The 21,102-nt window shown below is 32.4% G+C and overlaps 1 protein-coding gene and 1 long non-coding RNA gene across 5 annotated transcripts in view; one reads left to right on the top strand and one right to left on the bottom strand.

Annotated features, from left to right (window-relative positions):
* The window catches only part of Ptpmeg (protein tyrosine phosphatase Meg), a 205,052-nt gene that overhangs the window by 107,640 nt on the left and 76,310 nt on the right, over positions 1-21,102 (top strand). The gene's annotated exons all lie outside the window — the stretch shown is intronic.
* LOC118192913 (uncharacterized) lies at positions 1,282-13,139 on the bottom strand. Its single transcript, XR_004758858.2, has 2 exons — positions 12,773-13,139; positions 1,282-1,423 (listed from the first exon to the last, which is right to left on the bottom strand). It is a non-coding gene; the product is annotated as an uncharacterized LOC118192913 (long non-coding RNA).

Here is a 21,102-nt window from a genome sequence, read left to right as displayed (position 1 = left end):
AAAATGTACAAATTAAAAAAATAAATCGGCAAATTCAATTTAGATTGAATTGAATGAAATTTGTGAAAGAAGGAATCGAGTTTAATAAGAAAAGAGATATTAACAAATCAGTTAGCATAGAGGAGCAGAAATTTTGAGACCTAATTTTTTAACAATTACTCTTGCGGTTTTTACAAAACTTTTAGCATAATTTGAGTAATAGAATTAAAATATGGAAAAAAAATTAGCACATCATTTCAGAGAAAGTATGATTTTATGTTAAAATATGTATATTAGAACAACATTATATATAAATCTAGCACATATCCTAAGTTGTCGACACATGAAAAATGCAAGCTGAATTTTGTCAGTGCACTCAGTAGAAGAGATGTACAACTGTCTCTCCGCCCTTCTTTTTGACTGAGTGTATATCTTAAATACATATGAAAAAAATAAATACCCCCCCACACGTACCAAAAAAAGGAGGGGAAGTGAGTTTACTCCAAATTGTTTTGTTTTCCTGTATGGCTTTTCAGAATAAACATGAGATAAATAAATATGGCCCTTCTCACATTTTAAACTTCCAAATCCAAAAGTTAAAAGTTTTTGATGAATTATATTTTTGCACAAATAAATAATGACCAGTGTAACTAAGTACTGCTGATGGTGTTAACTTTTGTTTAATAAATAATTTGTAAAAGTTTGTTTGTTACATCATTAGCTTAGCGAAAGGTTCATACTGTCCAATATTTGAAAAGTTTCTGTTTTATTTTCTCAGTCTACTGAATGTAAAATTAGGTGAAAATCAATCTTGGATTGGCATTAAAAAAAAAAAAAAAAATTATATTTGTGCTTTGGAAATTTGACATCCTCAAAATTGATAGAATTTTCTGTAAAATTAAAAGCAGTTCAAGTCTCAGTTTTACATAATTTTGCATTTGATATTAATGTGAATGAATCTCTTTCTGTACAATTCTATATATTAAAGTAAAAGACCCAACTTTTAGGACTGCAGTGTACTAAGGTTCTATTGAAACTTTACTTTTTCAATTATGGACTGTTTTTATCTTACTGCTAGGTGAAGAAACTGAAATTCGAAGTATAACCCAGAAGCTAAGCCTTGCTAACTATGAAAAATCTTATCACGGCCTTGTGCACAGAAAGATATAATTGAAAGAATTCATTGTTGATTTGCTAATGTTGGGTTTTGGTATCTAACGTACGCTTATGATTATTGCTGCATGACAAATTTTAAATAATGCTTGACACATTATAAAACTGCAGAAATTAAAACTAAAAATAAGCCACTTAATGAAATAACATTTAATTAACACAAAGAATGGTGTATGAAACAGGTAACTGGAGGCGTAATCATCACCAAAGGTCCCAGCAGTAAGGATGTCACTGTTGGAGGCAGTCTCCTATGGTGGTGCAGTGCTGCCATCTAGTGGAGATAATTTGAGTTAGAGTGTGCCATGCTTATAACAAAGGAATATTTCAGAAATTTTATCTATAAGAACAAGCAATAGATGCAGGGTATTATTTTAGTATCACATAGTATCTTATGTAGTGATATAAAACTCAAAAGCTATAAGCTGTATATTACTGGGAATTGGTTGATCCACAAAGTTAGCCCTATAGCTCATAATGTTTCAAGGAGTAGGATCTTTTGAAAATTGGTTTTCTCTGCAGATCACTTAAAATTTTTGAAATATAATTAAATATTATTTTGATTGAAGCATACAGAAAGTGAGAAAAGTAGAAAAGTTATTTTCTGCTAATACTGTTTTTTATATTGTTAATTAAAAATAATTTAGTCAAAGTACACAAAGATACTAGATATTATCCCACCATTAAGAAAAAAAATAAAAATGTGCAATTTGATTTTTGAATATTTTACATGATTAAATGTCTTTAAATCGAATAAAACATAAAATATAAATTTTCATTGACAGTTAAACATAAAGTCTAGATTTTTATTGAGAGTTAATTTTTTTTTCCAGAATTTTAAGCGATTATTCCTATAGATTTACTCATATTACTCATGTCTTTTTCATATAATCTAAGAATTAAATGCATTATTAAATTTTTTCAGTCTGTCTATTTCTTTTATTCAAGTAGATTTAAAAATTATCATAGAATTTTATGTATTTATTACAGTATGTTTAGAGAATCTAAAATGCCGATAAGAATTTTAGCATGGTTTGATAAAATGTAATTTTATTTACAAAATATTCTACATATGATTACCTTTTGTCTGAAAATATATGCATTGCCATTTGTCTCACTCATAATGAATTAGTGGTATGCATACATAGCTGCCTTCCTTTGTTTTCTTTTAAATGATACATGTTCCATGGTTTTACTCTCCCAGAATTTAATAATAAACTTGGCAGCAAAATTTAGAAGTTGTGGTATGTGAACTGGATGGCGAAAAGCCTATCTTTGGTAATAGATCGTAGAGGCTATAGTGTTAATTATCAAATTTCGATTTCTTCTATGAATGGATATTTTAACACTAGATTGTCATTTCGACTGCTTTTTAATTTCAATTAGAAAAACAATTATGTATATAATGACACAATTTCTTAGAATTTTGTGACTTTTTATACAACATATAAATGTGTTTGTTAATAATTGTAGTTAGACCCTTCTTTCATTTACGTCAGGGATGTCAAACTCATAGGTACACTTGGGCTTGGGCCAAACAAACAAGGTTTAACTTTAGGCGGGCCGCAAAAAAAAAAAAAAAAAAAAAAAAATTCCTAGAAACGTAGATTTATTTCGAATAATACAATAATAAACATATATATATATATTTATATAGAAAAGAACAAGAAAAATTTAATGTTTACGTCCTGATACTTGACATCTCTTCTCTGATATTATCTTTCCTATTTCGGGAGAAATTTTGCTTGCAATGATAACTTTCAACGCTGACCCAAGGTGAGCATCATTAATACGGTTTCTAATAGAAGACTTATTACCTTTCATGACTGAAAATAACTGCTCGCACCGATAAGTGCTACCAAACATGGAAATAATTTCATATGCAAATTTTCGAGTATTTTCAAACCTGGCTGGTAAATATTTGTAAAATTCAGACACGCCCACTTCAATGAATTTTGCTTTCAAATTTGAGTTGCATTGAATCTCGATCATCTCCATTTGCATATGGCTGGGTACTGAGTCAATACTTATTGAGAAAATCAAAGAAAACAAAAAAAAAAAAAAAAAAAAAAAAAAAAAAATTGTCTTCGAGCAAACTAAAATCATTAAACCTCGTTTCAAATTCAGTTGTTAAATTTGCAATTTTTTCTGCGTATTTTTGATACAAACAAGTATCATCTAAACTTGATTTGTTCATGCTGCACGTCGGGAAGTGCGTCAAATCTTCATTTTTAAGTTGTTTTTCCCAAAGAATTAGTTGACATTTGAATGCTTTAATTATGTCAAACATGTTCGTAATGATATGACCTTTTCCTTGTAATGATAAATTTAAACCGGTTAAGTGTTTGGTTATATCAACCAAGAAAGATAAATCTTGTATCCATATTGGATCGTAAAACAAACTTACGTCTTGATTTTCGTTTTTAAAAACTGACATATTTCTTCTTTCAAATCCCAGAATTGTTTGAGAATCTTGGAGCAAGATAACCAACGTACCTCGGTATAGTAGGACAAACCCGAATATTCACTATCTAACTCACTTAAGAAAGCAGTGAATTGACGCTGATTTAAACCTCCAGATCTTATAAAACTTATCTTTTTTTATATATGACAAAACATTCTCCATATTTATTACTTTCGTGCATAGAACTTCTTGATGTATAATACAATGCATATGATGAATGTTTGAACCGTGAATTTCACTAAGTTTTTTCCTTAGTAATGCTACGAAGCCCTTGTTTTTCCCGGTCATTGATGGAGCGCCATCTGTAGCTACAGAATTTAATTTTGCCAAAGGTAGATTGTATTTCTGCAAAAGTCCAAAAACACAAGTAAATTATCCTCTCCTGTGGTAGTACCAGGAGTCGGTATTAGTTCCAGTAATTCCTCAAAAATGTTAAAATTCTTGTCACAAGAACGAAGAAACACTGCTAATTGAGCTTTGCCACTAATGTCCGTGCTCTCGTCACAGGCAATGGAGAAACTTTCGAAACTAGATGATTTTGCTTTGATCTGATCACTTAAATTCACGGCTAAATCAGTAACTCTTTCCGCAACTGTATTTCGAGACAATGAAATTGATTGAAAAGCCTTCACATTTCCAGGACAAACAATTTCTCCAGCTTTCATTAGGCATTCCTTGATGAAATCACCGTCAGTAAAAGGCTTCGAATGTTTAGCTATCAACTCGGACAAGACGTAGCTTGCATGTACCGCCGCTTCACTTTCTTACAATACTTTACTAAACATGGACTGTTGTTTTTTCACTTCTAAGTTGAGCTCTTCCAACTTTTCTTCTCTCATTAATCCTTCGTAATTGTTATATTTCGATTTGTGTTGTTTGTAATGACGTTTAATATTATATAACTTTGGTACATTAATAGTATTATTACATATCAAGGAGATTATTTTATCTTTTATTTCACAGCAAAAATATTCTAATTCCCATTTTACTTGGAATATTCTATGTTCGTCAGCGATTTTTCGTTTAATTTTACTACCACTTGGTTTTGATATAGACATACTGAATACAAAGGGCTGGAATAAACACGGTTAACATTAAAAAGTTAACAAAAATTTATTCTTTCCACAAGAGATAAATCAAAATGCTGAAATATTTGTTCAAAAATATTCTAACAATATCACAAAATGTCAAACGTTTAGCAAAAATCAATTCAAAACAGAGAAACTAATTCTATCTCACAGCAAAATCACTACAAATCAATCACAGCATTAAGTAAACAAACAGTTCGCTAGAACTACAGCTACTACTGAGATGAGTTGTTTGTTCTCGGCTTTTATAAGCTTTATAATTAATTTCTCGAATATACTGGAAACATCTATAAATTTCTTAATTTTTGTGGATGGCAACAGCAATTACGAGATATTTATTTATTAAGTATTAAATGCACGCGCTGTTCTATTTTTAACCTTCCAATGCAGCTGTCTTTTCAAAAATCGTCTGCGTTGCTAAGGCAACATGAAGCAAATCTAATTACAATTCTAAATAAAAAAAACTAAATAAATAAATAACTATGAAATCCGTAATAATATGAATTAAGTAATAATTAATAATAAAGCAAAGTGCATGCACCAATATATCATACAAAACTATGATTGGAAAACAGAGACCATGAGTTCGGCCACATTCGGCTATCATGGGATGCATACAAGTTCTCAGTGCACGTGTCCCCCAAAAGCCAAAGGTAGCTGAACGCAAGCTACTCACACGCATTTGTAATTTAAGTAGTGTGTGTGTCAGCTCGCTGTGAGTAATCTAACAACACTGAATAAATTATTGTTAATTACTTAGCAGTAAACATTTCATTTTTTCCTTCGTCGATATGTTATTTTATTATTATATATTATTATTTGCCAATATATTGGCCGGGCCGCAAAAATATTTGTTGTGGGCTGTGAGTTTGACATCCTTGTTTTACGGTATATATATGTGTGTTATACCTATATTGCCCAAAAGCAGTCATTTTGACTGCTTGGGAAATTTTAAATAAACAAATGACTTTTATTGAATAAATTTCTTATATGACCAGTTCGGCTCTTTATTCAAATAACAGTTTTCATTTTGTTTCGATTACCGTCACATGATAACATACAAGTACATGATAAATTGTCAATTTGGGCGTATACTTGATAAATTTCAGTTTCTCAATAAGCTAAAGTAGTACAGTACAAAGTCCGAAATCCGGACGCCCATTATCTAGAATGATCTAAAATCTGGACCTCAAAACCAAAAACAGCGTTTTTCTCCTAGGCTTTACGTATGAGCATTTGATTCCCCCCTCCATGCATAATAAAACATCTGGAGAGTCTCGATTCTTAATTTCACTTCCACACTAAATAAAATACCTTGTTATTGAAGAAACAAGCATTTTAGCATAAATTTGTAAGGTCAGTAATTTGGCTCCATGGCTGCATACTTTTTGGCACACATCTCAAACTGAAAAATTCCACATAGATACATCGTTGATCTGACGCCAACCTGGTGAATAATTATTTATTATACTTTTCTTTCATCACTGCATGTTTATCAAAACATGACCACTTGAGTAATGACTCATGTAGTGATGCCTAAACAATTTTTTTCCATGTTAGTAGTTGAATAATAAAGGAGTGTGGTAACCTTTTATGGTGACATTATGCTTGGCAATGATTACAGATTTAAGTTAAATGCACTAAAAAAATGTTGATGGAAGAAAAATTTACGAAAACTTTCTTTCCATATGCTAATAAGATTTTGTTGATGATACTCATAAACCCAAAGATTACATTTAGGGCTATTTGAATTAAGAATAACTGATTTGTTATTCACATAAACTCAGAACCAGCATCAGGGCTCGTGTGACCACACGGAGTCGCAGAATTTAGGAGCCATACAGGCCACATCAAGTGGTAAGATATTTAGCGCCAGCCCTCAATAAGGGCTTAAGTATGTGAGGGAATTTATTTATTCAGAACTCTGATAAACCTTAAGCATGTGCAAGAAATAAACATAAGTATAATAATTAGTATAATAAAGTAATACAATTCAGGCTTAAATGTCCCAGTGCACGATAGAAGCAAGATAAAATTTAATGGAACAACTTGCCGTTAGTCGCCAAGATCATGATGCTTAGCTAAATATGTAAAGTGAAGGATAGTTAAATTTGATGATGATAGCCGGGAATTTTAAAGGTTTTCGGATTTTCGCAAAACAAAGGTAAAAATTTTCCAATTAACGGATTTTGAAAAGAATTTTGGAGAAGTGGAAATCAAGGAAGATGATATAAAAGAAGTTTTTCATTGTGATGACAATGCTTCTCAATCATCAATCAATTAATCAATCGCGAAATCTGGAGTATGATTCTATATCCAGAAAATGCCACTGCCGATAGTGAAGAAAGTGACAGAGAAGTTATTGAAAACGAGAAAATTTCGATTCATAAGTTCGTCGGAATTCTCGAAACAGCAATTACAGGACTTCAACAGCGTAACTGAACAAGAGATTATGTCTGTTTACAGAATTAAAGAGAAAGCATTAGCTCAAAAAACGGAGCTAATTAACTTACATTGAAAAAATGTTTAATATGATAAACAAATAAATATTAAGCTTTTTTTGTAAATTTTGATACCCTTTAGACAATAAATACTTCATTGTTTCATAAATCACAATTTCATATCTTTAATTTTATAATTTCTACATGCCATTTTACTAGATTTAAAATGATGATCTAATATCTAGAAAAATCCCAAATCCGGAATCGCCGAAGTCCCAAAGAGTCCGGATTTTGGACTTTGTACTGTACTTGTTATTCAAATCTTAGCGAACACATTGTTCTGAAACTTGTCGAGCCATATAAAAGCCATGGGAGAAATATCACGACTGATAACTTTTCTACTAGCATGTCACTTGCAACAAAATTATTGGCCAAAAAAACAACTCTAGTTGGTACTATTAGAGGAAACAAAAGAGAACTACCCAAATCAGCCAAATAAAGAAGGATAATATGTGTCGTTTTTCCACTCTGCTATATAAATCAGAAAATTGAGTTCTTACAATATATAAAAGCAAACCAAATAAAAGAGTAGCATAAATTTGTGAAAATTGATAAAAGTAATAAAAAAATGGTACCAGAATCTATTTAATTTTATAACATCACACAATTTGGAGTTGATATGAAAGATCAAATGGCCAGAAAATTTACAGTAAAAGCTAGTTCTTGTAGATGGCCTCTCCAAATATTTTTCAATATTTTATGTTTTGGCTGCTATAAATGCTTGGATCCTTTACAAAGAAACAACAGGAATACAAATACAATGAAAAGAGTTCTTGTTTCAATTAGCTAAACAGCTTTCCACCGAATACAGAGCTGCAAGACAGAAAAAGTCATCAAAACATGAAGACCCACAAGGATCAACTTCATCATCATCAAATTCAACCCATTCTAACAAACACAAAATTTGTCAAGTACGACTTTGTCACTACAACAAAACAAATAATGTATGTGAAAAATGTCAAAAGTATGTTTGTGGAAGATGTACACATAAAAAGATTTCCACTTTCATTTACAAAAAATGTACAAATAATAATGCATAAATTATTTTTTTCCAAGTGAAGTAATTTTTTTATTGTTAATATTTACTAATAACTTGTTATATAACTGTAAATAATATAAAAAAATATTAAAAATTAATTTTAAATAAATTTCTTTACACATTATTCTTTCACAATGTAGTCATTTTGACTTGCTTTGGGGCAATATAGGTATGTACTAAGTTTCAGTCTTTCTAGTGTTAAGGCACACATCTGTTTTAGGAGTATAATTAATCTTGCGTTTCACTGTCTAAAATTTTAGTTAGATTATTATTGATAGATTAGCAGTAAATGCATTGCAAGCGTTGAGTTCAAAAATAAGCTTTTTTTTTTTTTTTTTTTTTTTTTTTAATTTCCTGATACAATGGGGTCGACTGGGAACCCATAGTCCATTTAAAAAATCTGGTTAATTAAAGTAGTAGTTATCTTTTAGTGACCCATTATTTATTGCAGTACAAGTAAAGGATTTTTTTAAATTATTTATTATTATATTTTTAAATTGTTATTTAGAAATTGTATTACTTTGTTGATTGTATTATATTTGAGCAAGAGCTATATAATATATTGATCTATGAAGCATGCAGGAATTTGGTGTGCAACATACTGTACAGCTCCAGATCCATGTACAGTTTCTGTATCCCTCAAAAAATTAACAGTTAATAATCTGTTTCTGACCTTAAGCCTTACTATTAATATTGGGTTATCCCATAAATAATGCAATTTTTTTCAGTTATATGAAAAGTCAGGAGACTAGATAATCTATTTGCATTAACTTGCTGTAAAAGCAGTTATTAATTTTACCTTGTTTTTATTAGTGGAAGTTTTAAAGAGGACAATTTGATTTTGGCATTTTTCACCCAAAAGCTGCTATGAAAGGGACAAAGGAGCATACTTGGCATATTTTTCTTTATGAGTAGATTTAAATGATTATAAATATGAATAATATAATTAGGTGCAGTACATGAGGATCAGACAGTAAGCATAAGGCCAGTGTCAGTGGTGGCTCCAAAATTTTCCAATCAGAAACTGTAGGCTAGAAGATCTGTGTAGAGCTTGATGAGGTCATCTTGCATCTGATGGAATAAAATCCTATCATAACTGTGAGGAACTAGCAGTGGATGGAGAGTATATTTTAGATTTAAAAAAAAAAGAAACAAAACAAATTTTAAACTGGTTTTGAAAAATAAATGAAGTAGTATTAATAAATAATATGATATGAAAAATAAATGAAGTAGTATTAAAAAACTGCATTATTTACAGGATAATCCATTGAAGTATTCCATTTATGTTAATAGTCTATATCATATTATTATATATTACATGTATTTTGACGTATTACATGTTACAATCTTACAAAAATTGGAAAAAAAAAAAAAAAGCACCAGGGAAAGTTTTCCGAGACACAGAATTAAAATGTCTGTATAGTTGAAATCATCCATATTATGAGTTATCTGTATATAAGACAAGATGCCCATAGGTCAGCACCTACATTGTCTTTTATAAGTTACAAAACCATGTAGATGCCTATATATATTATTAGCACTAGATATCAAAATGAAAGATTTTGTTCCAGATGAAATGTTTCATAATTCTCCAGTACAAAAAAAGAAATATAACTTTTTCCTCTAATAACACGATTTTTCTCTTCTTGAGAGCAATCCAATATTACTAACATCAATTTTCATATGGGAATTATTGTGAGACTTAAATTTCCCATGTTACTTAATATTTGTTATAATAATTTGTAGTAATGTAGGGAAAAAATACAGTGAAAAGTGACTGAGAACTTCAGAAAAACCTTCTTTACTGTAATGGCTGAAATTATTGAATTAACTAATTGTTCAGGCAGAGGTGATAAGTATCATATGATATGCTCTAAGCTGCCACTTACATCAAGTTCACACCAGTTCTAGTAGAAGAAGACGGCTATAAAATTATTTCAACAATGTAGAATTTATTATACTAAATTTTTTGTTCTTTGTTTGTTTAAAGTTCTTTCCCTACAAGTGGTGATGTGTAAAGTCTGCAGGTTTTCATGTGTTTAAACTTTTCATAACAGATTTTTGTTTATTTCATGGTAATAAGTAATAAAACATGTCTATGTCTGCCAACAATTTACTCATTTAGAACATATATTCCTAACTATACTTTTTTATTTTTATTTATTTATTGATTGATTTTATTTCTAAACTGCATAATTTGTCTATCTATTTTTTTAATTAGTCTAAAAAAGGTTTCTGATGTATTAATAGAAAAAAAAAATCCATATGTAAATGTGACATTTAATTTGAAACCACATAATTCAAACATCAGCTGTAAAATTAAACTGATGAAATAGTAGCAACTATTAAAAAATATTGCAGTTTACATTATTATTATAATATAGTAGAATTTATATTATCTATAAAAGTATAAAAAATAAATTGCACTTTATCTTCAATGATATGTGAAAGAACAATGTAGAATACAAGAGGAGACTGATAGAAAATAACTGACAGCAGGTATGCTGCTTACTGTATGACAAGAATTTTCTTGCATAAAAAAGGAACTGGCATAATATTGCCACTTTTATTTAGTCTATCATTATGGCTAAGTAATAACTTAGCCATAATAATAAGCCAAATATGCAATATGTAATTAGTATTCCATTTATGTTAATAGTCTATATATTTCCTGATCATTGAATTCACTCGTCTAACTTTGTCCATATTCATCTGAATGTGTTCAATAGCTTCTTAAAAATATATATTGTATGCTGTTACTTTTTATAATTTAATCAATGAAAAAACTGTATACCTGTAAATAAATTAACTGCAACTTTAAGTTTACTTGCCTAAAAAGAAAACAAACTGTCTCAAATATTAGGCCAGACTGATGGTAAATTAATGATCTTATATAATATTCATCGACAATTATAGCCAAATTGCGTAGATGATAAATGGCATAGTAACATAATATAATGGCCTTAAAATTCGAAAAAACTATGCTTATAATCCTTTCTAAAATAATACATACCTAGTCCACTTTGTTGAGTTTTACTTAATATACAAATATAATTTCATCTAATCATTATGTTGAATAATCAGAAAGTTTTTACCTTCATTGCATTATGCCAATTTACCATTCAGAATTTTAAAAAACTAAAATATGTGTTTGTATGTATATATATATATGCATAAATTTAAAAAACTGCCATCTAGTCTTCAGATTAAATTAAACTGCTGTGCTATTTTTTAAGCTAAGCTAAATTTAGTTTAAGAATGAATTCCTAAAAGTTCAAGATATAGACAGGCTCATATCAGAGATAGTGCTGCTTGTGTGGCTAGACTGAATGGCAGAATTTAAGAAAGGTAAAATTTTTAGAATTTAAAGAGATGGCTGCCTTTATGAGCCTGAGAGATTGCACTGGGTGGCAAACAGCCTAGTGCTGATTTGGATATGGAAAACAAGGAGTTGAAATTAAAACTGTCAATCAGTATGGGGGGGGGGGTAAAAGTGTGAGATAACCTGTTTGATATAATTGCATTGTAATATTAATGCTACATGAAGATGTAACTATACCTTTCCCCTCATGAGATCACTTGCACACAATGCTAAAGTTTAATATCATCAGAAAAGCTGGCTGAGGTGGAAAAATTAAACATTTTATAGGATACTAGTTGAATATACATTTAGACTAACATAGAACGTTATATATTTTCTGTGATGTTTGAAGAGTGTAAAAATATATAACATAATGCTATAAAAATATTTAATGTTTTAAATTTGATATACTATGGATTACATGCATTTTTATGTAAATCAATTGGGTTAAAAAGTAAAAAGTAATATTTCTTGAGAAGCTTCGAGAGAAATAACGCAATTTGTTAATCAATAACAAACAGATTAACCTCGAAAAATTAAATATTTTACATTCAGCTGAAGAGCAGCAGACTCGAATGAAAATTGAAGCAATGCAAAATTGTGTTTCGAGACTAAATAATCCTTTTAAGCTAAAAATGGTGAACAGCCTCTGTGCACGATATCTTCAATGACAAAATGTGTTTATCACTACTATTGTGATTATGCAATAGTAGTATTATAACCAACAATAAAATAAGGCATTAAAAAGCTTAAATAAATAAAAACAGTTCTGTGCCAGCTATGTAGTATATGGCTTTCAAAGCCTCTTTTGTTAACTACAGTAATGCTATATAGGCTCATAAAATTATCAATTGCAGGTATTATAAATTAAATATATTTTACACTATGTGAGTTAAATATATTATTAAAATATTGATTTTTAATCATAAAGAAATATATGTATTGCATTCAAGTAGAATAAGGTTTTTGCCAAATGGCAACGCTCTGAGAACTAACTAGTTATGCTTGTGAAGGATGGGGAAAATAAACTAAAAATTTCGTGTTTCAGTAAGTGGCTGCACTTGCTAAGGCAAGTGGGGGATATATGCGTGGTATCATAACGGTTTAAAAATTTTTGGAGGGATCCCAGCTAAGAAGTGTCTGACGTCAAAACATTAAGCTTAATTTTACCTGATTTGAAAATGATCCAGATAATCATCCTGGTGTCTGATATCTAGATAATTGGGAGGTCTGTATTTTCGCTTCGTATGATTTAGTAATTCATGGATTTGTTGATCGAATCGCAATTGACCTTAGATTAGCGGACGTCTTATCTATCATGGTAAGCTACTTGAACGTGATAATAAACATGGGAAAGAAACACGACAGCACTTAAGATTCGGAGCCAGAGTTAGCGCCGTAATCCTTATTTCTGACATACAAAATCTCCGGTAATCTTCTCTAGACAAAGAAGAGAGTGTTAGAAACCTCAACTCTGTAGGCATCCATCGTTCGAATGAGGGAAGAGGTAAAAATTGCATATCTTCTTCAGAAAACCATTTTTTTATTACCTTCACATCTCTCACCTTATTCAGTTAAGAATGTTTCTTTTTATTCCGCTCCTTCTGAAAATTGGATTTTTCTGTTTAAAAATTTCGCTATATAAGCAATTCTATTAAAAAATTCACTATCGCATCTATCTACAGTTAAGATATAACTTCTGCGTAGCCTTCTGTCAGAATCGGCTCCAAGCATGCGCAACAGAGGCAGCGGCGCCAGTTAAATTGTTCTCATAAGCGACGACTAAACAAAGATGTATTTTGATTTAAATTATTAATATGCTTAATTTGAATAGGATACCAACTGTATTGAGAGACTAAGGCGTCATAAGTTAGGTGATATGAATATGGCAATGCAAGGGCTATCTGCCAAGGGGGAGGTATATCTTTCGTGGGGGATTTTTAAGGGAAATTGTCTCGTATTTATATTACACATGCCGAAAGCCAACCATGCAGCCTGCCCGTTGAGATCAAACGCAGGTAGAACTCAGCGTTCTTAAACACTCGGCCACCTCTGATACCTCTGCTGAGAGAATAACGTTAAAAAATGCTGGAGTCGTCGCTGATTTCAGCTGTAGATTTATCACATCATGATAGGGGTTATGTCTGTGTAACACACAGAGGAGGCCACGATGTAATCACCACCGGCACCTGCATTTTTAACACTCTACATGTTTGTGAAGCAATTTTACATGGCCCGCAAATGCATTTCAATTATGTATTTGTTGTAAATACATCGTTTGCAGTTTTAGAGACATAGAGATGTGTGTTGAATGAGTTTATGTGCTCGACGAGAATGAACTGTTTAATGTGTTGTATTTGGCACTGTTCATTGTATTCATTCTTCTAGGCGACCTGAGTGGTTGGCATTTTTGTTACCGACCATTTAAATATATCAAAGAAAGACCTGCAACGAAAGATTAAACTCATTTCTTATATGCATAATTGTATTAAAGGGGAAACATAACTGGAGACTTAAATCTTGCCATATTATATCAAATGAAAAGTATCAAGATTATGCATGAAAAATAGCTTTATTACGACAAGAATTTGAAAAAGAGATTTAAATGTTTTAATGATTTTAGTCCGATTTTACATTAGTCATACATTTTACATTACACATTCACATCATCGTTAAAAACGAACATGAATAACGCATCAAAAAATCTACAAATAGAACTAATTAGTTTACATTGTGATATAAATCTTATTCAAAGTTTTATAGATACAGATTTCAATAACTTTTTCTTTGAGGCTTTATCAGAATAGAAACGCCATAAAGTCTCAAGTTGTAACAAGAAATAAAGAAATTTATAAGCATTTGCATTCAGGTGTATGTATTTCTTCTGTATATATCGAAAAAAATTTAATAAATAAAAGAGAATACTTTGTAATAATCTATTTTAAAGTTTTGTCCAACATGGGAAGTTTTTAAATGGTTATTTTTAGTTCTAGTAAGTTATTTAGTGATTAATTCAACATATTAAAATTATATGAAATAAATATCAGTCTGAAAATTTAATATTTAGCTCTCAGTACATCAGCACATTTGAATTACAAATGTAACCGATATCCCCCCCGCCCAAGTGCCAACCTTTAGATGCCAGAGATAAAATAAATATAAATTTTTAAATTTTCCTTTGCGTTGTTATCCGTTTCGCCTTTGCGTTATTATTCGTGAAAATGTTCATTTTGTTGTTGCGCTGTTTATTTAGTCAATAAAATTTAAAATTTAACTAAAAAATGTTTAATTTTGTTAAAATTGTGTTTTTATCTTTTTAAAAAAATTTCTGAGTAATTAGCTGCTTATAGATCGTGCATTCCACTCGCATGCAGTTTGAGTCTGAGACCACTGCTCTGGTGTAATATAGATGGCGTAGATTAGTATACATTTAACGTATTAATAGTTCACAGTTAAATATATTTTTATTTAGTCTTTGCTTGTGACAACAAGCTTACGTCATTCGAAAAACAGCTCTTGGTGCATAATTTAGCGCATGTCGTTTGTACTATGAAGTGTAACACGCAAGTATGTGTATATCTGCAGGATTCTGATAACAGAATAGATGGATAGTACTAATAGAAGACTTGGAATAGTACTAACAGAAGTAGAAATATCGAAATTAAAAAAAAAAATAAAAAATAAATAATAAATAAAAAATTAAAAAAAAAAAAAAAGTTATGAAAAAATCAAAACAATAGACTACGTGATTTAAATCCTTAATGGTCCACAGCTGACTTCGTTAAAAAAAATCTAGTTTTGAAAGAACACATTATCGGTGTTTAGTATTGTACTCTATTCCTTCTACTGCTGGTCCATAGTTTGGAATTGAATACTTTACGAGAAGCCTCGTGTCTATCATTCCTTGAATTGCATTTTCTTGATGCAGCCTTCTAATGGATAAGACCTTTCGGCCATTAGAACTTTTATAATTTGCTCCAGACTCTGCCCCACCAGCAACGCAACCAAGACAGCTGAATACTCGGAGTTCGATTCCAGGTGAAGGGAGTGGCCGCATTGTTGTTTTTTCTCGTGTGTAAGTGAATACTAGCCAGTTTATCTTAGAAAGCCTGCCACAAAGGCAGTCCTTCGTTTAGATCACTCTTCTGAGCTTTGCGGTATTTCATGTAACTTAACCAAGATTCGGGATTCCATTCCCCTTCAAGTGGGCTAACTGCATGGGCGTATTTATGGTTTTTCTATGTGTAGTGTAAAGATATATTCCTTTAGTCAGGTAACCCCAGTGTTCTTTGCATAATAGAATAATAATCTTTAAATCCAAATCGTCAAAAGTAGGTAAAAGTAAGATTTTAACTTCGGAAGAGGACAGCCATTGTTAAATTTGGCAGTGTTTGAAGAGACTTTTTCTTTCTTTCAGATTTTGAACCTGTAGCATCAGGCATAGGCTGTGCAAAATCAGACCAAGAATTCCAGTTGAATTCGCTTTAATCATCTTTCTCCAAGCACTTTGTTTTTTAAATTGAAACATATGAAGCATCTAAATAATATTCAAAATTATATCTTAAAACCATGAAATGCATTTCTTCCGAGCCTTCTGTACTCATCAAACGTAGTTACGGTCGTAAGCTTAACGCTATAAGGTTTTACGTTAAATTATTATTCTAGCTGTATTATCACGTCTATATTTTGTAAGCCGTTACATGGATGTAAATGAGATACGTTTAAATTATTTTCAATTTTATGTTAGTTGAATTCCGCAATCTGTAGAGATTATTCTCTTAGAGCAAGTCGTGCATTTATTGCATTGAAAGTTTTAAAGAAGAAAGGCTTGTTTAAACTTAATTCTTTTAATAAACGGAGCTATAAATCGCCTGACAACCTCCATAGCACCAACTTAGTTAAATAAGTGAGTAGAACCCTATAATATACACTGACTACCAATAAGTATTTGGACATCTGTGATAGAAAAAAAAAAACTAATTTTATTCAAAATCAATAGTTGGTAGAGCCTCCACGAGAAGTAATTACAGCGTTGACCCTCCGGGGTATACTTTCCACAAGTCTTTGTATGACAGCTAGTGGTATTTTCTTCCACTCGGCTTGTAGAAGACATAGAAGTTCCTTCACCGATTTTGCACGGGTAGTGCACCCCTGAATTCGGCGATGCAACTCGTCCCAGAGGTTCTCGATAGGGTTCAGGTCTGAACTCTGGGCAGGCCAATCCATTCGGTGAACTGCATTGGCACCATACCAAGCTTTGGTTAACGTCGAAACATGACAACTGGCATTGTCGTCCTGAAAGTAACAGGGGTTCAAACCGTAAAACTGCCACAACGTAGGAAGCACATTGTCATCTAAAATAGTGCAGTAGGCATCGGAGTTGAGCTTACCATGAATGGGGACCTAGGGTCCCAGCCCATACCAGGAGAAACACCCCCAGACCATAATTCTACCTTCGCCGAACTTGTCTGTTGGCACAATGCATTCTGGCAGGAGACGTTCTCCAGGTAGACGCCAGACCCAGACCCTGCCATCCGAACGGTAAAGGGTGAACCTTGATTCGTCACTCCAAAGAAACCGGTTTCCACTGATCTATGGTCCAATTTCGATGTGCTTTGCACCACATTAACCGAGCAGCGCGGTTGGACTTTGTGATCAAAGGCTTATGGGCAGCAGCACGACCATGAAAACCAAGCAGATGTGCTTCCTTACGGATGGTATTCATTGAATCAATACTCCCGGATGCCTATTGAAACTCCTCGCGGATGAGGGCCATCGGTTGGATGCGGTTCTTCCGAATTTCTCTAGACAGCACTCGTCGGTCTCTATCTCCCAGTTTCGTTGGTGTGTCGACTCGGGGCACATTCCGACAATCACCGCTCACCTTCCACTTCTTAATCACATAGGCCACTGTCGATTTTGAGTACTTCAGATCGCTAGATATGTCCCTTAAGGATCGGCCACATTTGTGATACCCGATAATTATACCTTTCTCGAAATCAGAGAGCTCCGAACTGCGAGGCATCTTGCATGCGACTAAAGCCGATGCTGTTTCCTACACGATATATACCGGCGGAGTCCGTGACGTACCTTAGGACCGCAGATATCGTCATTTGCATAGGTGTCCAAATACTTATTGGTAGTCAGTGTATACTGTTGACGCTTGACATATGCTGGGAGGATGTACGGGCGTGAACACTTGCTCAGTAATAATAATAATTGTTTATTTCATGAGCGGTAACTGTAATAACACCCCCACCTAGAACAAAGAAAAGGGGTAAAGGTGTATTATATTGGATTACCTGAGTCGAGTACCTGATGTTGGATTACCTTTAATTTATTTTGCTTAATAATGATCGTTATTTTACATTAAACTGCCAAATACGTTTAAAAATATTATCATAATATGCGGTGAAGCGATTCTCCATATTAATAAGATGATCAAACGTGCAATATTTTTTTTTTTAGGATGTAACCCATATTTTGGAAATATTCTTTGATTTTGCGAATAGTTTGCCTGAACTTCGCCAGTTCCGCTACGTGTAGTCATGAACTTGTTTTTATGCGTTTGGAATAGAAATGCGATCACTCGTAAAATAATACAGTGGGTAAAAAAAGTATTCCCAATTGCTTACAATTGATCAATCTGGCTGCCAAAGGAAATGCTTGACAAGTTTAGCTGGACATAATGAACACAGGAGGCAATAAAGACACAAATCCAATAAAGTTTCGTTTTAATATGCCTTTTCTACAAAATATACAGCCAAAACGTAAGTTTGCATGTCAAAAAAGTATTGGCAAGATCATACAGCAAAATGTGGGAACAAAATTTAATACTTTGTATTCATACCTTTACTTGCATTTATAACAGCTTGTAATCTATTTCTCATAGAAAAAACCAAAGTCCTGTTGGGAAAACCTGTCCTGTTGGTCCTGTCGAAAAAGTCCTGTTGAGAATTTTGTGCCATTCTTGCAGGAGCATACTCTTAAGTTCATTTTTATACGAAATTTTATGTTTCTTGACTTCTAGGTCCAATTTATGCTATACATTTTCAGTTGAATTTATATCAGGCGATTGAGGCGGTGTCTTTAACTGGCGAGGAGCGTTATAGAGTAACTAATGCCAGGTGAGGTTCACTGTGTCCTTAGGGTCATTGTTCTGTTGAAACACAAATGATGCTCCTAAGCCAAGTTTTTGGGCACTGAATTTCATGTTATGACGCGATATATCAGTGTACGTATATGCTGTCATAATACCATCAATGAAGCACAGGTTACCAACTACGTTTGTGCTGACATACAGCCCCAAACTACGACGCTCACCGCAACATGTTTTCAAGTCAGTGTTAAATGTTGTTTTGCCAGTTCGGTGTTAGGCTTTCTCCACGCATATTGTCGTCCATCACTCTCGAAAATGTTAAAGTTTGATTCGTCGGACAAAATAAATGTGTTCCAAAATTCGTCTGATAAATTAACATAAGATTTTGCAAAATCCAATCTCTTTCTCCTGTTTATTTCTGAAATGAAATCGCCAAAATTTTCTTTATAGCTGCTTTTCCATGATAACTTCCTCTATGTCAAACATTCTGTATAGTCTGTGCACTAAAAGATGTATGCGAAGTATTAGCAACATCTTTGGCCAACTGAAGGGTGCACTTATTTTAGGGTTTTTCTTAACCTCTTTGATAATGCCACGTTTTATCTTGCAGAAAATATTCGAGGCCCGTCTACTTCTAATCTTATTTTCCGTCGGTCTTGTCTCTTTGAACTTTTGTACAACACTTCTAATAGTAAATAAACTTACGTTCAGTTGTAATCCTATAGCATTATAAGTTAAACACTAATTTCTGGGCTGAATAATCACGTTTTTAACGTTAACATCAAACTCCTTCGATTTCGAAGCAGGTTTATCACAGTATTGGCAAAATAACGTTTTAAAAGTTTTGAAGTAGCACTGCAGACTTTATATTAACAGAATTTCTTATCAGTCTAAACACATGTCTTCAACATAACAAAATTTGTATAGCACTTAGAAGTTTACCAATACTTTGACATGCAAATTAACGTTTTTGTTGTATGTTTTGTGTAAAAGGCATATTAAATTGAAAGTTTCATTAGATATGTGTGTTTATTACCTCCTATGTTCGTTTTGTCCAGCTAAAATTGTCAAGCATTTCCTCTGTTAGGAAATATGAACAATTATAGGCAATTGCCAATACTTCTTTTACCCACTGTATATTCATAATATACGAATTAGGAAACTCGCAAGATTCATGAAAAGGATGATTAAAAGTCTAGTTCGATGATAAATAATATATCAGTAGCTGGAAAAAAAAACTATTTACAATTCTGAAATTTATAATTATTACGAAATGTAATGCTGCTGAACAGTGCAAAGAATTCAACTAGCCAATTGAAGAAGACAAGGTATTCTGTGAGTTTTGTACGTGGTATTTTGGAATGTAATAAATTCTGAATACTTTATTCCCCACTTTTTGAAATTCGATAGAAAAATACTTATGTTAATAAACTCATCAAAATTTTTTTGTTCCAAACCCACTTTAAAAAAAATCTGGTCACTTCATCCACATTCTTCATGCATTTATCGGTACCTTGGTCAAAAATTGTTTTTATACTGTAACTTGTAATGACAAAAATTGTCATTATGTTTGTAACTGTCATTTTCTTAGGGTCTTTTTGTAAATAACACTTTGCAATTTTGTTAATGTAGGATTTATTCTGGAACGATCTGCAGCACTTAGTAACACATTTGAAGAAATGTGTGTATTTTTATGCCGCAGTATTGCAACCGAAAAATTTTCATGCCCTTGTATTACGTTTACGAAGTTGAATATTTACGTTGAAGAGCGAATTACTATTTTTATTTTTCATTTCTCCCTCGTTGGCGTGATTTATATCTTCTTGGTGCTTTCCCGCATAGAACGAGGGGAGAGGGTTGGATATCGCGCGTCTGTGTTTTGTTGCTCCTGAAGTGGAATTCTTAAGCGCAGATGGACGTAGAAACAATGAATGCTTTGGAACGGGCCAAGATAATGCGGATCAGAAATTATATTAATAATAATAAAAATGAAAGCGTGTGTTTACAGAGGCTGAGAAAGGAGACAAGAAGTAAAATAAACCAGCGCCACTTTTTGAGTGCCACTCACCAAGATCGTAAATCCATGACGTCATTAGACGTTTCATGCGTGTTTTTCCCTCTCCGTGTAATTTCTGTCGTTCAACTCGATAGTACTCTCCATGTCGAATTAGCTTCGTTTCTCTGAAGCGTCATTCGGACGGTCCGGTTGCGAGGGCGACGTAGTGGCGACTTCCCTTGATGCTGATGGCAATGATTCTAATTGTTCGCAGTGAGCAACTGTAACTTGTTTCGTGGTTCCTTTGGACTAGTTCCGTGCATGGAGGTGCTTCATACTTGGGATTTCGTTGTCGGCTCGGCTCTTACCAATTGGCGATTGGAAGCATTTCCGTGGGAGTTTTTT

Source organism: Stegodyphus dumicola, chromosome 5, assembly GCF_044657685.1.
Source record: "Stegodyphus dumicola isolate Sdum_Otavi_A_Nest chromosome 5, ASM4465768v1".
NCBI classification, from domain to species: domain Eukaryota; kingdom Metazoa; phylum Arthropoda; class Arachnida; order Araneae; family Eresidae; genus Stegodyphus; species Stegodyphus dumicola.
The sequence above is the reverse complement of the archived record's forward strand: the minus strand, read 5'-3'. Positions and strand labels throughout refer to the sequence as shown.